General features: G+C 51.4%; 1 protein-coding gene and 1 long non-coding RNA gene across 5 annotated transcripts in view; one reads left to right on the top strand and one right to left on the bottom strand.

Moving 5' to 3' along the window:
* Ndst1 (N-deacetylase and N-sulfotransferase 1) overlaps positions 1–14,223 on the bottom strand; it is a 62,364-nt gene extending 48,141 nt beyond the window's left edge. For 2 of the 4 annotated variants that reach the window (XM_087592656.1, XM_087592659.1), the window contains exon 1: positions 14,059–14,223. The gene's annotated coding sequence lies outside the window, so the exon portion shown is untranslated. Of the gene's footprint in view, positions 1–13,866 lie in introns of all 4 variants that reach the window. The other 2 variants (XM_087592655.1, XM_087592658.1) reach the window with 2 other exon arrangements.
* LOC147999821 (uncharacterized) lies at positions 12,647–24,606 on the top strand. Its single transcript, XR_015643030.1, has 2 exons — positions 12,647–12,760; positions 21,607–24,606. It is a non-coding gene; the product is annotated as an uncharacterized LOC147999821 (long non-coding RNA).

Here is a 24,606-nt window from a genome sequence, read left to right on the forward strand (position 1 = left end):
AATAAATAAATAAATTTTTTTTAAAAAGGAAAAACAAGGGGCTGGGGATTTAGCTCAGTGGTAGAGCGCTTACCTGGGAAGCGCAAGGCCCTGGGTTCGGTCTCCAGCTCCGAAAAAAAGAACCAAAAAAAAAAAAAAAAAAAAAAGGAAAAACAAGTCCAATAAACTCTGAATGGACAGACAGACAGGAGCTGATGGCTAAATAAGGCAGCAAGAAGGAACCAGGAGAGCCTAGTGATAGTAAATACCAGAACTGCACACTGGTTTCACCCTTCCCTTTGCCCCAGGATGCGCAGGGACAGACAGACAGATGCACATGGCACAGCTGAGGACTGCTGAGCCACATGAGCTTCTGTCAGCATGCAATGGACCACTGCAAGCAAAAGGCTCCCACTATGTGCCGTGACAGTGAGAAGTGGCACTCTCAGAGGCTGCTCCCAACGTCAGAAAGCCAGACAAGGCTCATGCTTACAGCTCACTGGGAAGGCCTGTCAAAAAGATCACTGTGAGTTTCAGGGCAGCCTGGGCTACCTAGTGAGATCCTACCTACACACAAACAAACAAACAAACAAACAAACAAATGCCAGCTGTGGCCAGTCTGGAAGAGAATGCCAGGGCCCAGGGCAGGCTGGTTCACAGAGGCAAAAGGACAGCCTTCATTTCCACAGGATATATTTATTATGCTCCTTCTGTGTGCACAGTCCTGAGCCAATGCACTTTTCCAGGATACAGATGTGAGAAGTCCAAACCCTTGCTGCCCATGAAGAGCTACAGGAGGCAGGCAGGCCGCACATTACCAAGCAGGAGAGAAAGCAGCCTCTGCCTTAGGGGCAGGGTAGCAAACTCCAATGCCTCTGGGGTACAAAATTATGAAGCATTCGAAATGACAGGCAGGGGTCAGTACAGGGCTTGGGCCTCATGCCCAGCATGAGGCACTGGAGAAGGCAGGCTTGCCGGCTTTCAGGCTTCTGATGGGGAACGGGACAGGCTGTGAGACAGGGTCTCACAGAACCAAGGCTGGCTCAACTCCTAATCCTACCTCTACCTCCCAAATTCTGGGATTAACAGCACCTATATACTACTATGGCCAGCTTGATGTTCCGATTTTTCTGGCAAAGCCAGAAGTATTTTATAGTATAAAATCTCCTACTGACCACTAGCTCTGGTATCTGGCATGGAGCATGCCCATAGAGCAGAGATGGCCTGCCAGCCTCTAGCCTCTGTTCTCTTAAGGACAGAAAACACAGTGTTGAGTTTGCTGCACAGTTCAGCTCAGGAGGTGTGACTAGCATTGTGGAGACCAGTCAGGAAGACAGACAGCCTCTCTGTACCAGGGTTGGGTTAAGAAGTGAGATGGGAGAGGGAGGGTCACTTAGAAAAGGTATGGATACAAACTGGGACCATAGGAAACATTAACCTCTTGTCCCTACAGGCTGGCAGGTCAGACCAGGAGCCCATGACGCCTAGTGGCCAACATTTCCTCAAAAATCCAAGGTGCCTGCCAGCCTCCAGAGCAAGCACAGGCTCTGGGTGTGGGGAGGGGCTGCCCGCCCGCCCGCCCCACAGACCAGCAGACTAAATCAATCAGACTAAATCAATCGCTGGGAGAATAGCAGGGGTCCGATTTCAGACCTGCAGCTTGAGGAAGCCGGCCAACAACAGCTCCGTGGGGGAAGGGAGAGGAAGACACAATGGAGGTTGGGGGGGACAGAATGAGATTGGGAATCGCGTCCTGCCTGGCCAGGCTAGGTTGTTACATAAGCCTGCATCAAGACAAAGCATGGGAAGGCCTGGCCTGAGAGTCCCAGAAGGCAGAGGGCTGCCCGCACCGCCTACCCACTGCAGCTCCACAACCCTGCCCTGTGGCTCCAGGTGAGCCCAGAGATAGGGAGAGACCCAGAGCTGGGCCAGGCACATAGGCCAAACCACCACAGACCGGCAGCAAGGACAGCCGTGTGCCAAACTCTCCTCAGGTGACAGTTCTGAACCAGGCAATGGGGGAGTTCTCCACATTCACGTTCAGGCTGAGCAGATAAACATCCCTGTTGCCGCCCTCTTACACACGAGGAACCTGAAGCACAGAGTCGCCAAGGTCATTCAGATCCTGCATGGAGGAGCTGCCTTTTGGAACTGGCAGCAGCCTCTGTGACCGTACTTGAGATATCAGTGCGACATGGTCCTGTCTCTCCAGCCTACAGTGCACAGGGCCGGCACCCACCACAGGGATGCCTGTCACTCTCTCCATCTGGCAAGCTGACAGGACTCTTTCTTAAACACCGCACAGAGGGCTGGAGACAGAGCTCAGTGGTTAAGAGCACTGGCTGCTCTTTCAGAGGACCTGAGTTCAATTCCCGGTACCCACACAGTGGCTCACAACCATCTGTAACCGTATCCTCATAAGATCAGGTGACCTTTACTCGTGTACTGATACATGTGTATACAGACAAAACATCCACATGCATTAAATATAGAAATCTTTTTTATTTTTAAAGAAATGCAATAGAAGTAGCTCAGAAATGAGAGCCCAGAGAGATTAAAAGCATTTGCTCCTGTAGAGGACCCAGAATCAGTTCTTGGCACCCACACAGTGGTTCCCAACTATCCCTAGCTTCAGCTCCAGGGGATCTGACACCCTCTTCTACATTCCACAAATACCAGGCACACATATGGTGCACAGACATGCGTGCAAGCAAAGCACCAATACATATAAAATAGATTTAAACTTATTTAATTTTTAAAAAAGAGAGGGGGGGAAAAGAAGCAGTACACAAAAAATGCCTGCAAAATGCCACATCTAATGTCAGGGGCTCACAAGTCCCTGTACTGGGAAGAGCAGGGGGGTCGTGACCACAGAGTACCCCATAGACAGGAGACAAGGAGCAGAGGGAAGGATGCTCACAGGCCCTCTAGGTCTCTCGTATTTGTAGCTCTGGAGCCCTTCACCCACAGTTACGGGCGCGATTGAGGTCAGGGCCTAGTCATCCCTGCAGGACCGGGAGAACAGAATGAATCAGGACACACCATGGCCTGTGACTCTGTGCCCCCACAGAGTGTGACTCATAATTCCTAGCTGCTGGGTAGGCGGTGTACAGCTAGGCCCAGGGTGCTCTCTCCCAATTTGGCCTTCCCCAACCCTGGTAGCAATGAGTTTCCAAAGCCCCTAACCTACCCATGCCCCTTGCTGTCTCCAACAAATCAGAGAAATCTGAAAGTGGCAAAGTCAAGGAGACCTCACTCTATCCCCAGGTTCTCTGCTGCCTCCCACTGAGTGACTTCTGACAGCCCCATCCCACCTCTCAGTCTCCCAGTCAGATGGGGAGGCTCCCTAATGAAGCCTTGCCCAGGCCCAAAGCCCTGGATATGTAAACAACAGGCTTGACAACTTCACAGAGCTCTGGAGCTTGCCTTTGGGAAATTACATAAACATCCTTCAGAGAAACAAAAGTCAAACCTACAGACTCAACTTTGTTTAAGGATGTCAAGAAAGCCTTTTCCAACACAACCTCCCCCATTTATCACCATTGTTCCAAATATCCTCTCAGGACCTAGAAAACACATTTGGTTTCCGTCTGGGGTTTGGGCTTCTTGGTGATCTTCCTCATGGAAACTGTCCCGCCCCTTCTTGGCAGCTGTCTTCCAGGGCACCCCCATCTCTCTTCCCAGAACTGCCCTGGGCCACCCTGAGGATACGGCTACATTGTCTGCCAAAGACTAGAGGAATGGGACCGTTTAAGGGGGAAAACCTTTCCCTGCTTAGGAAGAACAGTGACAATACTGAGCTCTGGTCCTACAGTGACTCTGACACCCTCTGCTGCCTGAGTGAGTGAGCCCCTGCTCCTGACTGAGTCTTCAACTGTGAGATTAAGGATTCCTGTACCACCAGGGGAGGTCCTGGGGCTCCTAGAAAGGCCATTGAGAACACAGGCAAAAAAATACAGAAGAGGTGGTAGACAGACTTTTAATAATTCTTACTTATGTGCGTGCGTGCCCTCACACAGAGACCAGGAGTAGACTTCAGACCCTTTAGAGCTGAAGTCACAGGTGTCTGTGAGGGTCCTGAGATCCTGGTCCTCCATGAAACAGTAACTGCCCATTAGTGGCTTCGTTATCTCTTCAGTCCCTGTAAACTGATTTTAACCCTCCCACTTCTCCAATCAAAACCAAAAGAAAAACAAACAAATCAAACCAACAGAAACCCCACTTTATCTCTCAATTTTAACCTCTCACCCCACGCTGGGACCTTGAGCCCCAATCACCCAACAGGATCTTACAGGCTTCTCTTATTCGTTTGATAGAATAAACTCTATCCAGGGCTCCACTTTAAGTCGTGCTACACACACTCCCAAGCCATCCCTGCCACCATTCTCCTGAGACCCTCACCCTGCAGAATGTTACAGGCTCCTCCATCGACTACTGACTTGGTGGTACACATACATCTGCAAGCCCAGCACTTGGGAGGTGGAGGTAAAAGGGTTAGGAGTTCAAGAGCAGCTTTAGCTAGGGCCAGCCTGGGTTGTATTAGACTGTATATAAAAAATAAACAGGCAGAAACAAAGGCTGAGACTTCAGCCCAGTTCACAGTGATGCCTAGCTCACACAGAACCCCAGCTTCGATATGAACGGGTAATGGTGGCGCACACACGCCTGTGTTCCCAGCACTGGAAAAGTAGAACGAGAGGAGCATTAAGGCCTTTAGCCAGCCTAGACCCCGTGAGATCCTGTTTCAAGAACAAGTAAGATGAGCTTGGTGGAGTGTGTCTCTGATCAAAGGCAGAGGCAGGCAGAGCTCTGTGATTCCAAGGCCAGCCTGGTCTACGTAGAGAGTTCCAGGTCAGCCAGGGCTATGTAGTAAGACGCTAATAAACAAACGTCCCTAAATCTAGTCTCTCACAGCTACGCGTGGCCTAGGCACTTTTTCCCCTGTACACAGAAAGGACAACAGTGCCTCCCCAGTTTAGAGGACTATTCTGGAAATTGCTTCTGAGAACTCGACATGGAAATGTCTGGTAAGCACTGATAAACTGTCAATAGTTATGAGTAGCAGTTGCGATCATGATTAGGATCACTGAGATGCTTAAAACCACTGACTGCTGACAGCTAAGGATTCTCAGAGCACATCGGGCCACTGGCCGGTGTACGTGCCCACTCATCCCTCACAGCCAGGCTCCAAAGCAGGACCCATGCTCTCTGACCCCAACCCTGGTCCAGGCCCAGAACATAGCTGGCTCATCCCTAGTTCCCATTTGTTTCATTGTTCAAATAGAGCAGTCCTGGAGCTCAATATGTAGAGCAGGCTGGCCTTGAGCTCACAGAAATCCTGCCCCCTCCCCATGAGTATTGGGATTAAAGGCATGCCACCCTACCCGGCCTCCTGACACTTATTCTTGCCAACACAATCTCTCCCTAACTCTCACCCTCCCACTACTGTCTTCCTCAATTTGTCTCAATATTCTTTCTTATACTCACAGAGTTTGACAGTACCCCAATGCTATTATAAGATTGGATATTGGGGAACAGGGCGCTAATCCAAAATGGCAGCTCTTCCACAACAGGGTAGAGAGTGGGCACGGTAGTGTCTGCCTTTAATCACAGTAGTAGGGAGGCAAAAGGAGTGGACCTCTATTAATTCAAGGTCAGCCTGGTCTACACAGTAGCAGACTAGCCAGGGTTTCCTAATGAACACAGCTGGACTGAAAAAAAAGAAGTAGAGAGAAATCAGGCTTTCTGTGAGTGCCCCCACAACTGTTTCATGTCTGAAAATGCTGGAACAGGAGTACAAAGAAAGAGGCATTTCTCTTTTAAATGACCTAGGATAGGAACGTTCCTCCTGGTGCTGGAAATCTGAGTAGACTGGAAACAGGGAAGAGGCCCTAATTCCGTGTCCTCGTGCATGAGAACCACTTGGAGAGCAACCACACATACATAGACACACACACACATACATGCGCGCACACACACACACAGACACACACACACAGACACAGACACACACACACACACACACACACCACACACACCACACTGCTGGGCACCACCACTCAGCACCTGACCCTGGAGGTCTGGGTAGGGAGCCATCCTCTGCACATCCCCCAGCTCCCAGGTGATACAGATGCCAAGGAGCCACAGCCCAACTTTGAGAGGTTCCTGCTAAACCTGCAGAAGCAGGGAAGCCACCTACTGCTTCCATTCCCATAAAAGCAGGAGCCAGGGTGTCACAACCATGAGGAGGAAGAGCAAACGGGCAGAAGGACACAGCTTGAGTAAAGGGCCTGCTAGGACAACACTCTCTTCTCGCCTGGCATCTGCCTGGGCAGGTAGCTATGTGCAAGCAAAGCGGAGGGTACAAACCAAAGTGCTTGCCATTGAGCAGAGACTACAGCAAACCTCCACCCTATACCGCCTGGAGACCTGTCCAGACAAGCCAGTCCTTGGCCAGCCTGAGGGTGCTGAGAATCCAGACCTTCCCTCACGGGGTCAGATGTCAGGTCTGAAAAAGGCAGGATCACATAAGCACTAGGATTTTTTTTTTAACTTATTTTTATATATGCATGAGTGTTTACCTGAATGAATGTCTGTACCACTTGTGTGCACTGCCCACATGAAGGTTAGAGATGGTGTCACATCTCCTGGAACTGGAGTTACAGTTGTGAACCACCATGTGGCTGATGGGAGTTTGAACCCGGGTTCTCTGGAAGAGCAGCCAGTGCTCTTACCTGCTGAGCCATCTCTCCAGCCCTGAGATCCACTCCCAGAAATACGGTGCTTGCTCCCTCCGGAAACAAACACTGCCATCTTGTCCTGTTGTGATATGTTGTTTTCTTATTACACAGTTGAGATCAGTCCCCTCTGGTATATTGACCCTTCAACCTGTCTATCAATGCTTCACAGACAAGGAGGTAGCCAGAGGAGCCCTTTAGAAACCAGCAAACAGGGCTGGAGAGGTGGCTCAGTGGTTAAGAGCACCGACTGCTCTTCCAAAGGTCCTGAGTTCAAATCCCAGCAACCACATGGTGGCTCACAACCACCCGTAATGGAATCCGATGCCCTCTTCTGGTGTGTCTGAAGACAGCTACAGTGTACTCATATACAAAATAAATAAATAAATCTTTAAAAAAAAAAAAAAGAAACCAGCAAACACTGGCTGTAATCCCTGGGTCAGGAATCAGACAGGAATAACTATCAAGCCAGGTTTGGTGGTACACAGTTGAATCAAGCACACAGGAGGCAAGAGTTGGAGGCCAGACTGGTCTATATCGTGAGTTAGAGGAAACACAGTAAGACCCTGCCTGTGTCTGATAAACAACTATCAAAGTTAGACTTCGAGCTGAGCATGGTGATGTATACCAGTGATGCCAGCAGTTAGAAGGTGGAGACAGGATATCATGAGTTCAAAGCCAGCTACACAGTGAATTTGAGGCCATCCTAGACTAAATCAGACCCACTATCTACCCAGAAATCGGGGAGAGGTAATACAGAAAAGAAGGCAAAGTGCTTACCTAGCATTCACAAAACCCTGGGTTCAGTTCCCAGCACTTATGAATCAGGTGTGGTGGCATATGCCTCTATTATGAGCAGAAGGAAGGGCAGGTCAGTCAGAAATTCAAAGTCATCCTTAGCTATACAGCAAGTTTGAGGGCAAATGGGGATTACTTGAAACCTTACCTCCCACCACCACAAAAACTAAACAAAAAACCAAAACATAATCTCAGCACTCAGAAAGCTGAGGCAGGAGGACCACTGAAAGTTCCAGGCCAGTAACAATTAGTTATAGGCCAACCAGCAGAGTTGAAAAGAGACTTTATCCAAAAAAAAAAAAAAAAAAAAAAAGTCCCAATAACCATACGTAACCAAAACTTGTCTACAGTTAAAATGCTTCAAAGGACAACTGCTGTCCTCTTTGTACAGGTGAAGAACTGAACTCCTGGCCCAAGGCTCTGTAGGCAAGCGTGACTGCAGGCACCTGGCCACAGGCTGTCTGGTATCCAGTCTCTCTTTCAGCCTTGACTCCGTGAGGATCTCACTACTGCCTTAAGGTTAAGTCCCTCCTTCCCTGTCCCTCACCTCTCCCACCACCGTGCCTTCACCCTTCCATCCTAGAAGTGCCAAGCCCACAGTCCAGGCAGTAAGAGATGGTCTCTGGTCATGAGAGCCACCATAATTAAGGCTACCTGCCCAAGTCACCTGGCACAAGCTTAAGACAGGACTCAATATGGTCGCCAGGGAGGAGATGGGGCTTGAGTCCCTTCACTTGGATGACAGGAGGAAGAGAGAAAGCAGAGGAATTAACATGGGGAGGAAATCCTGACCAGCTTCTAAGATACAGTCACAGCCACTGCAGGCCTTGCAAGCGCCCTAGCACTGTGGATTCAGTTTCCTTACCTGCACTTCCCAGTCCTATACAGTAAAAAAGCTACTCTGGGGGTTGGGGATTTGGCTCAGTGGTAGAGCACTTGCCTAGGAGGCGCAAGGTCCTGGGTTCGGTCCTCAGCTCCGAAAAAAAAAAGAAAAAAAAAAAAAGCTACTCTGGCTACTTTGAACAGTCAACCATCCTTTCCAAAAGAGGCATTTGGGGCTTTATTTCTGGCTTTGTTTTACATTTAGAGTCTATGAGAGTGGGCTGGAGAGATGGCTCAGAGGTTAAGAGCACTGACTGCTCTTCCAGAGGTCCTGAGTTCAATTCCCAGCAACCACATGGTGGCTCACAACCATCCGAATTGAGATCCGATGCCCTCTTCTGGCCTGCAGGCATGCATGCAAGCAGAAAGCTGTATGATGTATACTTAATAATAAAAAAAAAGAAGCTATGAGAGTGGGTATGAGGGAGCATGTGTATGTTTGGGGCATGTGTGGAAGTCAGGTGACAACTTATAAGAGTTGGTCTTCTCCTTCTATCATGTGGGACCCCAGGGATCTAACGCAGACCTTCAGAACAGTGGCAAGTACCTTTACTCAGTTGAGCAATCTCACAGGCCCAACAGGATTATCCTGATCACTGTTCTGCAGCTGGGGAAACCAGTGCTCAGATTCAGGGATTAGCTAATTGCTAAATCTAGTGAAAGAACTGGGATTTGAACCCACAACTTCGGAGTCTACTCCAAAAAGCTGCTCACCCCTCTGGAAACAGACCCCAGGCAGCTTCTGCTTCTGGAATACAGAGCCAAAAGATTAGACACTTCTGTAAGCTACAGTTCAAAGCAAGAACAGAAGGTGCAGGGAGGGTCCAGCCAACAGGTCCCATGAATGTGGTAAGCACAGGCAACAGCAGCTGAGAGATGTCAGAATGTCTACATAGGAGAAGGGAGACCCCAGAGCCGCTCACCGGGGAGAGTTCGGAGGTTGGGGAGGACAGAGACCTGAGATGCGGCTTCCTCGGAGGCGAGGGAAGGGATAAGGACACAGCTGGAGAAAGGAAAAAGAACAGGCTCTGCTTGATGGCTGAGAGGCAGGAGACACAGGGCACTGCCATTACACAGTGGAGTCACCTCTATACCTCATCAAGTGCTGTTCACCATGCACATTTTCAATTTTGATTAACTTAACCCACATCAAAGTAACAAGCCATAAAGCAACTAAGCATGGTCTCCTCCATCTGGAGGAAAAAGCTGAGGTAGCATCCTGTTTCTAGTTCTGCGGCTGCAAGGCACATCCACTCCCCCACTGAGTCCTAAACTCCAGAACCCAGGGTGATGACCAGACATTAGAACAGGCCCCAGAGTAGGAGAAGGCATCCTCTAGAGCCCTACCCTCCTTTAACCTCTGTTACAAGGAAGGAGGGAGCAAGCCCGCCACACACTCTCACCTCACCCCCACTCCTCACCTTTAAGCCCACAGACATAGGAGCCCTTCTCCCAACTCACGATCCAGTAAGTACCTGCTCACAGATGGAGAGGGAGAACCTGACCCCATGGTGGAAATGGAAACCAAGCCCTCAGCAGGCCAGGCTCTGGCTGGTTCCAGAGACAACGCTCTGTAACTCCCGTCCCAAAAGACTAACACACATGTGGTACACAGACATACATTCAGGCAGAACACCCACACGCATGAAACAGAAGCAAGACAGAAAACATTTTTTAAAAGGAATAAAAGAGAAAGAAAAGAGAAAAAAGAGAAGAGAAGAGAAAAAAGAAAAGCAGTATTGTGGGAAGAAGGCTGGGTGGGGCTGGGTGTGCCCACAGTCCAGGAGTCGAGGGGGAGCTGTGCGGGCCAGCGGGTATTGGTACTTCCTGAGCTGCACAGGAAAGGCCACTTTCAAGAGCTATGAGAACAGTGGGGCTGGAAGTGCGCTGAGTACTACCCTACTTCTGGGTTCTCAGGCAAAAAGGGAACTGAAAGCAGCCACCCTATCCTGACCCTGTAGGTGCATCCTCCCACATCCTCAACAGGCTCGCTCTCCCGCTCTCCCGCAGAGCCTCAGCAGTGAGGCTCTCCCCTTGCCCCTCAGGCAGTCTCTTTCCAGGTTAGAAGCCTTGGGCCTGACCTTTCAGTCTCTGACCTCAAAAAACCAACCCTACAGGACCAAACAGCCTACGGCATCTGCCCCTAGGGAGCTTTCTAAGGATTCAAAGCAGTGATTTTACTGAGATCCTTCCCCAAACTTTGGCCTACAGCCCCTCTCCTACCATCAGCCTCAGCCTGAGTCTGCGTGAGCTGACTAGGTTGACTCTGCTGGGCCACAAGCCATGAGTTTTCTGATCTCGACCCTGTCACTCTCGCCACCATCTTTGGCCACATGACCCCGAGAAGGGCAACTCGGAGGCACTGAACCAGAACAGTTTGGGTGCAAATTCTGTCCCTATTAAGTGACTACCCCTCTAAGCCTCCGTTTCCCCAACCTACCAATAGGACGGGGTGGGGTAACCAGCAGTGGCTACTCTGCGGGGTATTGTGAGGAGTCAATGGGGTGTCTGTAAGGAACCTGGCACCATGCCTGACGCAGAGCACAGTAACAGACACCATGTCAACAAGCTGCTTACAACCTTCTGTCTTCCCTGCTACAGCATAAAACCCAAACTCAGGAGCAGGGTGCTGTAAGCCCCCTCAGTCCAGTCTGGTGCCCACTGTCCCGTCCAAGGGCTTGCAACCTTACATACTTCCTCCTCTAGGAACCCTTGCTGACATCACCAACCAGGAAGCTCTCCCTTCCACCATCCTGCGGGCACCAGCTAACGCCGATCACCCTATGACACCCTGCTTCACAGCCGTCCCTCCTCTGATGCATGTCTGCCCTCTGTAGACGAAATCCAGTAAGCACTTGGCACCCCTATTTCATGTCCCCTGTCACTCCTGGCCACAGAAATTTTCCACACGGATTTCAGAAGTTACCCAAACTCCCCATCTCAAGTAAAGAATGTCCAAGCCCTCCAAATAGTCCTGTTATTTCAAGCCATACCCAAAACAAATTCCAACCTAGCAGAAGTCTGAGCAAGCCCTAGAGATTTCTAAGTCTGGCTCTGGTTCTAAAGTACAGACATGTGGGCCCAAAAGCACAGGCAGAGTGGGTCCCCAAGACCAGGGCAGAGACTGTCTGTCTCTCTCTCTCTCTCTCTCTCTCTCTCTCTCTCTCTCTCTCTCTCTTTCTCTCTTCCTGACCACACCTCTCAGTCTGAAGACTTACCCTGTGACAGGAGGCTCTCCCTAGCCATCTCTCCATTGCTGATTCCCTTTACCTGTTGACTCTCCCAGAAGCCTCTGCTCTGATCACAATGACAAACAAGTAAGTCTGACCACATGACAAGGGATAGCCCTGGCCCCCAGGACCCTTTCCAGGCCATCCAGCCCTCTACTTACTTAATCCCTCGAGCTTTTCAGAGCTAAGAGGCTAAGCGGCGGAATTTCCATTCTTGTTCCTACAAGCTGACAGTGATGTCAGCCGTGGAGAGCTCTCTATTCCCAGGGCCTAAGGAAAGCCTGTGGATCGTGTAAATCCCACACTCTGGGCTGGAGGGCCTTGGAGCACGCTTGAACAGCCTGCCCAAAGAACCCACCGTATCCATCACACTAACCCTCAGCCCAAGGTTCCAAGGTGTCATCAATTAGCAACACTCAACCCATCTTTTAAGTACTCAAAATCCCCAATCAGAGCTTGACTGGTAATCATATGATATCATCCCTCCCCACCCTACCCCTTCAACATCCCCAAAGGATCGGGCCTGCCTAGCACAGGAAAACCAGTAGGACTCTGAGCTGGTCTTCACAGTCACTAATGGGGTCTTTCCTGAGAGGCTAAAAAGATATCTAGTACTGGGCTAGCTGGACTCCAGAACACACGGAGAGGTATCTCCATGAGGATTCTGCAGTCTTGATGTTGGCTCAAAGTTCATACTAGCTCCAAGGGCCTTTAAGGCTAGGGAATCAAGGCCTGCTTCTCACTTTGGCAGTGGACCCTGTGGCTAAGACATTCAGGACATAAATCCTTGACCTCAGGTCTCTATCTGCCCAAGGGTTCTACTCTTGAGCCCAACCTCTTACCCCCTGTTGATCTGAAAGTGACAGGTCTAAAGAGAGATAAAAAGACTCTGCAGGTCTCCTGGGTGCTGGGGAAAAGTCTGTTGACAAAGCCACCAGCTGTCCCCAGTTGGAGCCAGGGAGACAGACTCCTCCTCCCTGAACCACCACCTACACAGGGAGACCATTCCTACCAGGACCCAGTCAGCAACGGAACTTGGACCATCTTGAAGCTCAGATCACAGGCTCCGAGCGACCTCCCCTCCAGCTCCAGCTGCCCAGCCTAACAAGAACAAGGGCACAAGACCTCACCCAGGCAAGTGCCAGATAGAAAGGTGCCTCACCTGGGGGAAGGGGGATGGGGCAAGGAGACAGCTCACATGGTTCAACTAAAACTGAAACTATAAACCCAGTCACATCGCAGGCCTTATTAGTAGGGCTCTGTAGTTGGTAATAAGGACTGAGAGAAGGGACAAATCCCAGCTCCTACTTCTTACCTTCCTGACCTTTTCCATTCAGGGCCTCAGTTTCCCCTTTTGTAAAATGTGCCTAAAAGTAATGTGGGGAAAGTCTGTAAACAAAACTACGTAAAGAAGTGAATTAGCCCAGTGCCTGGCACATGGCAACATGCAAATGAACACTTGTTGAATATAAGCATGCCAACATTTTCCGAGGTCCCACACCCCTGGCTTCATCCCAACTCTGACAGATACACCCATTTTACAGGTGAGGAAACAGAGGCTAGGGGAAGTAAGAAACATGCTCAAGGTCACATAGCTGGGTAGCAACGAACACCGAGGTCCGCCTAACCCTTAGTCCAAAGGGTAATATTGCTCCAGAATGTCCCCCAAGCTCTCCTAGGGACAGCAAGGAGGACCAACAGTGGGATGTGGGCTCTGTAGGGATCCTGGCACGCAGGAGCCAGGTGATGGATGAGTCCTCAGCTTCTTGGCAGCTCTCAGACCCCCACGTCCTACAGGCGTCCCCTCCTCATGCTGGTCAAATGCTAGAGTCCCGGTTCCGAGAAGCTGAGGGAGGAGGGGAGTGAGGGACCAGGCCGCTCAGGGCCCGGGAGAAAACCGGTCCGGCTGCCTTCCCCGCTTCCCGAAGCTGGGACCCGGCCTCCAGCCCCCTCCCATGCTAGACAAAAGTTTCCCCTGTTCGGGAGCCGGGGAGGGGGAGGGGGCATTCCTCGTGGGTGACATTATCCGTGACCTACAGCTGCCGCGCTGCCCGGCCCGCACCCCGGCCCGCCCGGCCCCGCGAGGCCCCCACCCCTTTGTCCTCCCACCACCCTCCCGGCGCCCGCGCGCACCAAACTTGCACCGGGGCCGCTCGGGCCCCCGCGCGGCCTGCACGCCGTGCCCCGGTTCCGAGCGCTCGGCTCCGGGACGCCGGCCGCCCGGCCCTCCGGCCTCTTACCTGCCTCGGCCGGGACGCCAGGGAGGAAAGCGGCGCGGGTGGCCGCGCGGCCACCGGTCCCGGGCGTGCGCGAGGCGGGCTGCGGGCCGGCTTAACCCCTTGCTGGCCGCGCTGCGCCCGCGCCCGCGCCCCCGCCCGTGGGGAGCGCGCACAAGGCTGCCGGGCCGCCCGCCTCCCTCGGCCCGCGCCTACCTCCCCCGCCGTGGCCGTGCGCGGGGCTCGATCCGGCGGCGCGGGGCGCGCACGCTGCGGGGGCCCGGCGGGCGCCGGGGCGGGACCGGGCGCCGCGAGCCGGGCTGGATCTCTCGCTTCCACCCGGATTCTCCCTCGGCTCTCCCGGCCGATTCGGTGCTGCTCGGCGACCACGTGACGCGGGCTGCCTTTGACCCCGGTCTCGGAGCGGGTAGGGGGCGGGGGCCCCGGCCCTAGAGGTGTCAGGCGCGGGACCCGCGAGGGCGGTGCGCCGGGGCCAGGGTCCCGGAGGCGATGACCCCGAGCAAACAAAGCCCTGGGGAAGCCAACAAGTTATTTGGGGTCAGGGAGGAACCGGCGCTGGGGGTCGGAGAGGCGGCAAAGGGAAGGAGGGGGGACAAAGACTCGCTTTCCCTGCGACTTACGGGCCTGGAATCTCTCTGGCTGGGCCCTGGGGCTGCGGGTTCTGTCCCGCTGGTCCGTGACAACCCTCCAGGGCTTCCTCAGCGACAACAGGTACCTGTCGGTGTGACCTCTTCAGGGCAGGACTTCACACCCATACCCACACGCCCTCGCCCTGAAAGAAACACTCTTGCATTCCCCTTACTGTGTGGATCAGCACTGATTTTATTGTTTACTAGAATGTCATCTCCCTCAACAAGTTGTCCCCAGCTTAAATCAGTCCCCTCTGTGGCATATAGCAGGCAGACAAAGAGGTTCATGGCTTTGTGCAAAAGTTTCTCCCACCTGGCCTGTTCTTCACCCTCAACAGTTCCATCCATCTCAAAGACTCAGCAAGTTGGAAAAGGTTCCTCCCATTAAGCAGATGAGAACACTGAGTCTCCTATACTATACCGAGAGCCCTTAACAGCTGGTGCTAAGATTTGTTCTCAGCCCAGCCCGGAGAGGTCTGCCATCCCTCAGCCTCAGTAAACTGCAGGGGAGATTACCAGGCAAACTGAGGCCACGGGAAACAACGGTCTGGACTCTCCAGCACCATCAGAGGCTCCGGATTGTTAGCTGTAGGAACAAAACTGAAAACAAAACCAACCAAACCAGAGCTGTCAGAGCAGAGTGGAGGGTTCAGAGAAGGCAGCTGGCACTGAGATCAGGACAGGCCCATTTGGATTTGCCCAATGGGATCAGGGAGCTCTTTAGTGAGTCTACTTGTATCTCCCAGGGGATGGAGATGCTGAGGCCTAAACACAGAGAGATGCAAGTCTAGGAGCTAAGACACTACCAGGCTTCTGCCTCCTCTCTGTGCCCAGGATATACCTCAGAGAGAATGTAGTCAAATGGGACTGAACTTGAAGACAGGGACACAGTTCACTACTGCTGGCCATGTATGGACAGGATGTGACCCAAGTACATACCGCAGCCACCACCAGTTTGGCCAGGGAAAACAGCATAGACCGGCAGATTCTTGGCAATCTGAGTTTCCATAGCCGGCAGTGCATGAAGTCCTTGAAAGCTGAGGCTTGGGTCAGTTAAGAAGGTCCATCCCATCCATCCGCGTGCAGCCCTGTGAACGTGCTCTGTGTTCTAGAAACTGTGTGGGAGGGGCAGGGTTGAAAAGGACAGAAGTTCGTGCTTAAGCTATGGTCTGAGGATTTAGCTCAGTCTGTAGAGATGCTGCCTAGTTGTCAGGATACCCGGGGTTGGGTCCCCGTGTATGGTGCATGCCTATGATTCCACGGCACTCAGGAAGTTGAGACGGCAGGATCAAAGTGTTGAAAGAGTTTAAGTGGGCATGAGCACCCCCACCACTCCTGTTAAGTGCAAGGACTATGGTTTCTCAAGAATGAAGGAATATCGGTCAGTGGTGGCACGGGCATTTAATCCCAGCCCTCAGGAGGCAGAGACAGGAGGCAGGCAGGCTGGGTTTGAGGCCAGCCTGCACATGAGGCAGCCAAAGCTACACAGAGAAATCTTGAGGGGGTGGGGGTGGGGTGGGGCATTGAAGGAGCAAAAGAGAGAGGGGCTCCTGGGAACTGAGCCTTTAAGCTGGATCAGAAGAACAGCAGCTATGGAGAGATTGGGGAAGGAAGATGGACTCCTCTACTATGAGGAACGATCTGTGGGACCATGTGGAAGTGGTTCTGGAAAAGCCGCTGTGTGGGGCATGGCAGAGGAAGCAGGATGGAAAGGCTGACTCAGAAAAGACCGAAGGGTGTCAGGACAGCCTGGACTGAAAGTAATCCTGAGGTCCTGCTGTAAAGAGACGTCTTCTCATGGGAAATGAGGCAGGAGGCAGCCAGTCAGGTCAAGGACATGTCCAAAGCAGACTTGGAGGGCTAACCTGAGTTTGGTAACCCCGTGTCTCTGACAACATTTCTTTCTTTTTTTTATTTTAAGATTTATTAGGGGTTAAGGATTTAGCTCAGTGGTAGAGCGCTTGCCGAGAAAGCGCAAGGCCCTGGGTTCGGTCCTCAGCTCCAAAAAAAAGAAAGAAAGAAAAAAGTACCCTGACTTCATGTACTCCAGAAGGAGGCATCGGATCCCATTACAGATGGTTGTGAGCCATCATGTGGTTGCTGGGATTTGAACCCAGGACCTATGGAAGAGCAGTCAGTGTTCTTAACCGCTGAGCCATCTCTCCAGCCCCGGGAATCTACATTCTTCATAGTGTCTCTAGACACTATTAAGACTCTACCCCTTTCTACCCTTACGGCCACTCCTCAGGCCCAGTGACCCTCACCCCGCCCCCGCCCCCGCCCCCGCCCCCGCCCCCGCCCCCGCCCCCGCCCCCGCCCCCGCCCCCGCCCCCGCCCCCGCCCCCGCCCCCGCCCCCGCCCCCTGCAGGCTTGAGGCCTTCTTGCTGTCAGGGGCTTCCCCTCTGCTCCATCTTTGCAAAGGTTGAGCTCATCATTCCTCAGGCTCTATCCCGCACCTCTCATCTAGGAGCCTTCCCATCCCTCCTGCCTCCAAGGGGTTCTTCTTTCCCAACCCCTTTCTCCTTCATCTGCTCTACCTGTTCCGGAGCCTCCCTAGCTTGCTCCACCCTTCCCTCTTCTCCATGCCCAATTCTTGTTGAAAACCACACCAGCTTAGTTTCCCACCCTCCGAGGCTAAATCTTGCCTGGGTGTGTCTGTTCATTACCTACTCATCCTCAGTGAACAGAGCCCCACCTTCCACTTTGCCTGTCCATTTATTTATTTTTATTTATTTATTTATTTATTTAGAGACCCAGTCTCACTGTGTAGCCCTGGCTGACCTGGAATGTGCCCTATAACCCAGGCTGGTTTATGCCTCCAGAGTGCTGGGATCAAAGGCATTCACCGTAAAGCCTAGCCCCCAGGCTGCTGATTTTTGTTAAAGGAATGTCCCAAGGCCAGTCTTTCCTGGCTCTGACACATCTAAACTATGTGGCCAAGGTTATCCTCTCGACCTGTCTATACTGCTTTCTCATCTCTGCAGTGTGGGTAATAAGCGTTGGTGCTTTGGAGAGCTGTGTGAGAATTAAATATGGGAGCCCTTCATGCGGTATCTATCATATGATAAGCGCTATATAAAATGCTAACGGAAAATGAAGATCCTTTAGGCCTCAGGTTAAACTTTTTTGGGCTTTTCCTAAACCCCTGACACAGCACAGGCCTTCTGGTGTACACTTCCCATTCCCTTCCTCATACCCTCCTGGTGCCTGCCAGCTACCCAGCTTTCTCCTCTCTAGTCCAAGGACACTGGAGGGAGGACTGACTTTGGAACCCCGCTGAGGCTCAGCGCCCTGCATAGTACTAGGACACGGCCAGTACCGTGTCTATCCGCAGAATGCCCACTGAAGGCGGTCCATGCCTTTGTTCACAGAGGCGTCTATCCTTTAGAGTCTTCCTCACACAGTACTGGCAGGGAGGAGGGATGAGCGAGAAAGGTAAGGCCAATACACAGTATTAGCTACTGCAAAGACATGCATGTAAACACATAGAAAGGTGCAGCATCTGTGGGCTCCGAAGGGTCCTTGGAGTCACGTAAGTGGAGCAAAACTCACATAAGCACCCCCCTTTTCAGTCAGCTTCCACAGAACCTAGGCTGCGTTTCTCTAAAGCAGGGAGAGTAGGCCCTGTGCAGAATAGACTCTGGCCACCTTCCTTCTCCCTCTGCAAACCTGTTCAGCCTCCAAAGATCCACAGCACCTCATCCAGGAAACCTTGTTCTGCCCAGAGGCCTGCCCAGGCCCTGATCACGGTTTTAATGATTTCCTGTGGATAGTGGGATTTGTCAAGGATAATCCAAATGTCATGTCATTTGCTTTTTAAAAAGAAATTAAAGGTGATTTGATGAATGTATAACCACCTCTGATTTTATGTTTGGACTGCAGTGGAGGCAGAAAATAGCCTGTGTCAGATCATGTGACCTGATCTGTGGTCTGGAGAACATGGTCACCATAATTACAGCATTGACCACATGGCACATGGCGTAACAGTTCCCCTCCCCCACCACACCCCCAAAAGAGAGACAGACACAGAGACACGGAGACACAGAGACAGAGGGGCTGTTCAGTGGCAAGGACCGGAAAAACCTGATTCCCCACTAAGCAAATGGAGACCATCCTGTAAAATGGGCAGGTAATCCAATGGACAATGGATATAAAATGAAATGGGTTGGGAAGCAAAGTTTGTTTTGAGGTGGAAGATGAGGGGAGGGAGGAAAAGAAAAGAAGAGAGGCCTCTAGCAAGCAAGTCAGCCTCAGTGAATCCGTAATCCCCCCTTTAACACCGCTATTGTTATGCTCCCATTACAATTGGAGGAGGACAAAGAAAACCACTCTCAGGGGCCAGCGGTTTCTAAGTGACGGTTATCAACCAGTGGCTCAAGGTTCCCTGAGGACACACCAGGTGGAGGAGCCCAGCCTCTGTCTATCTAGGCTGCAGACCCAGGAGCAGGCTGCCAGGGCGGATGACTTTTTTTTTTTTTTTTTTTAAGGCAGGGCCGCATGTAGTCAAGGCTGGCCTCAACCTAGCTGTGTGGTCTAGAATAACTTTGAACTTTTGACTCTCCTTCCTCTACCTCTAATGTGGCCTATGCCATCACACCTGTTTTTATGCCTTGCTGAGGAATCAGATCCCCTGGAACACCCCCATCCCCCGGCCCCGGGCTGTATGCATGGTAGGCAAGCACCCTACGGACCGCCTGAGTTAACATTCCAGCCTTTAGTTCGCCTTCCCTTTGTTGTACAGTGGGAGCTAATGGTGGGATACCAGGCCTCACACAGACTAGACAGGCTCTCTGCTGCTAAGCCACACCCCCACCCCAGCTCATATCATATATTTTCATTATTCCCCTTGAGCCTACTGGTGACTGAGTTTCGGACTTCTGAACTACTCCAGCTCTCCTTAAAGAAAGAGAGGGGCTGGGGAGACGGCTCTGTTGTTAAGAGCACTTGCTGCTCTTGCAGAGGACTGGAGTTCAGCTCCTAGTACCCATGGAACCTGCACCCTTCCCCACCTCTTCGGGTTTCCATGGGCACTGGGCATGGTCCACATAGATACATACAGGAAAAAACATTCATAACGGAAAATAAACTTGTTGTTGGCGTTTGGCCTGGTTTGGTTTTTGGTTTGGTTTGGTTTTGTTCCATTAATTTATTCACTTTACATTCCAGTATCAGTGACCCCCCTCCCAGTCCCCCACTCACGCAGTTCCTGTCCCCATCCCGTGCCCCCTCCCCTTCTCCTCTAACAAGGGGGAGTCATCGTCGTCGTTGTCCTGTCCTGTCCCCCCCATGTGTCCGTCCCGTGTCCACCCCTCACTCCCCGCCCCCACATCAAGTCACTACAGGACTAGACACATCCTCTCCCACTGAGGCAAGACAAGGCAGTCTTCACAGTTAGGGGAAGATCCACAGGCAGACAACAGAGTCAGGGACAGACCCCACTCCAGTTGTTGGGGATCCTGCATGAAGACCAAGCTGCACAATTGTTACATATGTGCTGGGGTGGAGGGGCGAAGTCCAGCCCATGCTCACTCTTTGGTTGGTGAGTCTGTCTCTGGGAACCCCCAAAGGTCAAGGTTGGTTGACTCTGCTGGTCTTCCTGTGGAGTCCCTATCCTCTCCAGGTCCCTTAATCTTTTCCTCAAGTCTTCCACAAGACTGCCCCAGCTCCATCTACGTCTGGCTGTGGGTCTCTGCATCTCTTTACATTGGCTGCTGGGTGAAGCCCCACAGAGGACAGTTATGCTAGGTTCCGGTCTGCAAGCATTGCATTAGGGGGTATCATTAATACTGTCAGGGATTGGTTCTTGCCCAAGGGATGGGTCTCCGGTTGGGCCAGTCCCTCCCTCTCTTCTCCATCTCTGTCCCTGTACACCTTGTAGACAGGACACAATTTGGGCTGAAGGTTTTGTGGGTGGGTGGTTTTTGGTTTTTGAGACATGGTTTCACTGTGCAGTCCCAACTGTCCTGGAAACCAATCTGTAGACCAAGCTGGCCAAGAACTCAGAGATCTCAGAGATCCAACTGCCTCTGCCTCCTGAGTGCTGGGATTAAAGGCGTGCACACCACCACTGCCTGACCAAAAAAAAAAAAAAAAAAAAAAAAAAAAAAATTAAGAAAAGGAAATAGAGAAACTAAGACCCAGAGAGGGTAGGAATTTGTCAGAGCACCATTGGCAAAAAGAAGAGCTTAGACCAGGGGTCTTAGGGTTTCTGTTGCTGCGATGAAACACCATGACCAGAAAGCAAACTGGGGAGGAAAGGTTTATTTGGCTTACACTTCCAGATTATAGTTCATCACTGGAGGAGGTGTCAGGACAGGAACTAGAACCTGGAGGCAGGAGCTGATGCAGAGGCCATGGAGGGGACTTACTGCTTACCGGATTGCTTCCCATGGCTTCCTCAGCCAGCTTTCTTATACAACTCAAGATACCAGCCCAGGGATGGCACCACCCACCATGAGCTGGACCTTCCCCCATTGAACACTAATTGAGAAAATGCCTTACAGCTGGATCTCATGGAGGCATTTCCTCAAGGGAGGCTCCTCCCTCTCATAACTAACTAGTGCCAAATATAGATGCTATTTCTGGGTCCTTGGAGAGCTATCATAAGGGAAGGGGAGCAGTGTGGACCCTGAAGGAAAGTTGGCCCTGGGACCAGCAATATGGCTAGCCCTTTGTTTCAGCCTACCTGCTTCAATGTGAGCATCCTCATCATCCCGAGACCCTTTTCATGTCCACCTGTCAGGGTTGGATATGAGATGGAGTAAGAGTTGGAGACTAGGTGGGGAAAATCGAGGGACATAACAAGGATGTCCACACAGGGCAGATGCTGTCACACTCAAGGTACACATTCCCCATAGCTCTGGACCCTTTTCCTGCAAGCTGACCTTGCCCAGGGCTTAGCACTGAGGCCAAATGGTTCTCTTTTGGAATCCAGGGCCAGCCCTCACGTACAGGCATTTGCCTTGCTTCCAGGTATTGATAGAACAGGGTTGATGGTTTCTTTCATAGCGTCACCAAGGAGATTATATGAGATATTAGGAAACCATTTAGCACCTTGTCCGCCACAGGTATCCTCATGAATATTATTTTCACCCAATTTCACCTGCCTTCACAGGCCTTTCTGGAACCAGCAGCCAGTAGGCTCTGGAGATTCCAAAGGGCAGCTGGTTGCCAAGGAGAAAAAAAATAAAATAAGACTACAGAAGAATGAAGAGACCTGAAGGACCCCAACTTTTTCTGGCATCCCCAGGACTGGTTCTTCTGAGGAAAGAACAGTAGAGAGGTTCATCAGAAGCAGAAGGCCCAAGTGGGAGCTCCCTGAAGCCCACCATTGGGGACACGTGTTGAGCGATGTCCTGCAGCACGGAGCACAGTGGATCCCTGGAGAGGAGGAGGCAGACTGGGCCTGTGAATGAGAGGCATGACGTATGTATTCAAGGCTCAGTCTGATGAAAAGATTTGGAAGCCTAGCATAAGGTTAGGTTCTGACTATCTCTGATGCTCACAGAGAGCCGCCGAGACTTTGCAGTAGAAGGTGAGTGAGTAGAGTGGGCAGACGAGCCATCTGGAAGACAGGTCATTCACAGAGGGATTCATGGACCCAGGATTTCAAACATTGTGGGGGCTATTATAAAGAAAGAGTTAGGGGAGATGTTTTGTCTCAAAAAGGCACATCAAAGCAAACAAACAAACAAACAAACAAAACACTCCAGATGAGATACCACGAACAAAATTCTTTTCTGGATTCTGGATTTGAGAAGCATTAAGTGGAAGAAGAAAAAAAAAAGAATACCTCCCCACACAAAAACACAGACAGACAGACAGACACACACACACACACACACACACATACACAGAGAGAGAGAGAGAGAGAGAGAGAGAGAGAGAGAGAGAGAGAGAGAGAGAGTGTCAATGAGCTGTTTTAAACCTATACGTTCTACCCATAGAACACATGGGCTAGTCACATCCCAAACACTCTGAAGCCACATGTGCCTATGGCTACAGTGTTGGAGAGCGTGATTTCAAAGCCTAAAATCCTGTGACTCACTTTTCCAGCCTTCCAGGATGCTGGGCCTTTGAGAGTCTGGTATCCGGCAGTCTGCTAAAGGCTCCATAACGCTACAACTGTGATTCTACTGGGTTAAAAATGTTTCCTGAGCCCCAGGACTGCCTGTGAAGAAGGCTTTTCTCCACATGGCTCTCTGTGGAAATAAATCCAGCTCCCTACAGAGCCAGTGGGGGAAGGTGGGAGCAAAGAGCCTCCCCTCAGCTGCCTGCACCATCTGGCCCAGCCTGTGGGAGAGAGGATGGGTGTGCCTTTCCACGTGGGGGACCTTGCCTCTCAGTCATCCCTGGAGTTCTTCATTTCTCCACCCGTGTGCATAATAAGTCTGCAAGGGAGACTCGTGCCCTGAGTCTTTGTGCGAAACAGGCATGCCCCTGCCTCCCTCTCTTGGGTTCTCCCTTGGGGGTTCAGGACAGCATCTGAGGTCAGTTAAGCCCAGATAGAATTCCCCAGCTGTGAGCTAGGCTTCCATTTGCTCAAGGCTGGAGTCTGGGGACCTGGGAGGACAGAAGTCAGGAGCCTGTGCCTTGCAGCAGAGAGTCAGACGTCTCTGAAGGTCACAGGTGCTGTGCCTTTCACTGTGAGGATGGGGAAGCAGACCTAAGCACAGAGGGCTTTCCTAAGTTAGGCCCAAGGTGAGTGTTGCACTATGCCCACAGGAACATCTGCTTAGCAACAGTCTCCTCTGCCCCCAAGCTCCTCATCCTAATCACCACTTTCCTGTGGGGGAGGACAAGGAGCAAACTGGGCATGGCTGGATGTCAAGGATGCTGTGGGAGGCCACACACATGGCTGTCTGGTAGTGCCTTCTTGGCTTTGGGGTGTTTCTTTGTCTGGGCTGCCAGAACAAATCTCATGGATGGAGGGGCTTGTACACTACAGAAATCTGTCTCTCCCAATTTTAAGGCTGGGATATCTAAGAGCAAGGATCTGGCAGATTCTGAGTCTGAGGCAAGCCACTTCCTGTATCATAGATGACTCTGCTCTGCCCTCCTATAGTGGAGAAGACAAGTTCCTTGGGCCTATTTTGTAAGGGCATTGATTCCAGTTGTGAGGGCTCAGTTTTTAGGACCTACCCATATCCCACACGTAGGTGCTCACGCCTCATAATACCATGAGCTTGGGGTTAGGATTTCAACATACAGATTTGGGGCCACACAGCTTTCACACAGGGAGAAGCTCAGATAGGCCCAGAAATAACATCCTGCTGAAACCTGGTTCCACAGGAAGAGAGAAAGTTCAAGACACCTTTAATCCCATCAACTCCAGAGGCAGAGACAGGTGGATCTCTGAGTTCCAAGCCAATGTAGTCTACAGAGTGAGTTCCAGGACAGCCAAGGCTACACAGAGAAACCCTGTCTTGAATGCCTCCGCCCAAAGAAGACTTTTACTTTTCCTGTGTATGGAATTTTTGGTTTATGTGTATGCCTGTACATGACTTGTGTGTGCCTGGTACCTGTGGAGGCCAGAAGAGGGCCTTGAGACCCCCCTGGAATTAGAGTTATAGATGGTTGTGAGTAATCATGTGGGTGCTGGGATTCAAACCTACACTCTCTGGAAGAGCAGCCAGTGCTCTTCCACTGGGCTGTATCTTCAGCCCCTCACAGTTTATAAATGGTTGGGGATGTAGCTCGGTTGGCAAAGTGTGTCAGCCAACCGTGCATGGCACTCTGGAGTCAATTTCTGACATGGCATACGTTGGGTATGGTGGCACACACCTGTAACCCTGACTGTGGCAGAAAGATCATAAATTCAAGGTGTGGCTACACACCAAGTTTAAGGCCACTCTGGAATACTTTTTAACAGCCTAAGACTGTTAAAAAAGAAGGGGGCAGGGGCTGGAGAGATGGCTCAGCGGTTAAGAGCACCCGACTGCTCTTCCAGAGGTCCTGAGTTCAATTCCCAGCAACCACATGGTGGCTCACAACCATCTGTAATGAGATCTGATGCCCTCTTCTGGTGTGTCTGAAGACAGCTACAGTGACCTTATATACATAAAATAAATAAAGAACTCCTTGAGGAAAAAAAAAGGAGGAAGAGAAAAGAAAA

The sequence above is a fragment of the Rattus norvegicus genome, chromosome 18 (assembly GCF_021556685.1).
Source record: "Rattus norvegicus strain SHRSP/BbbUtx chromosome 18, alternate assembly SHRSP_T2T, whole genome shotgun sequence".
NCBI classification, from domain to species: Eukaryota; Metazoa; Chordata; class Mammalia; order Rodentia; family Muridae; genus Rattus; species Rattus norvegicus.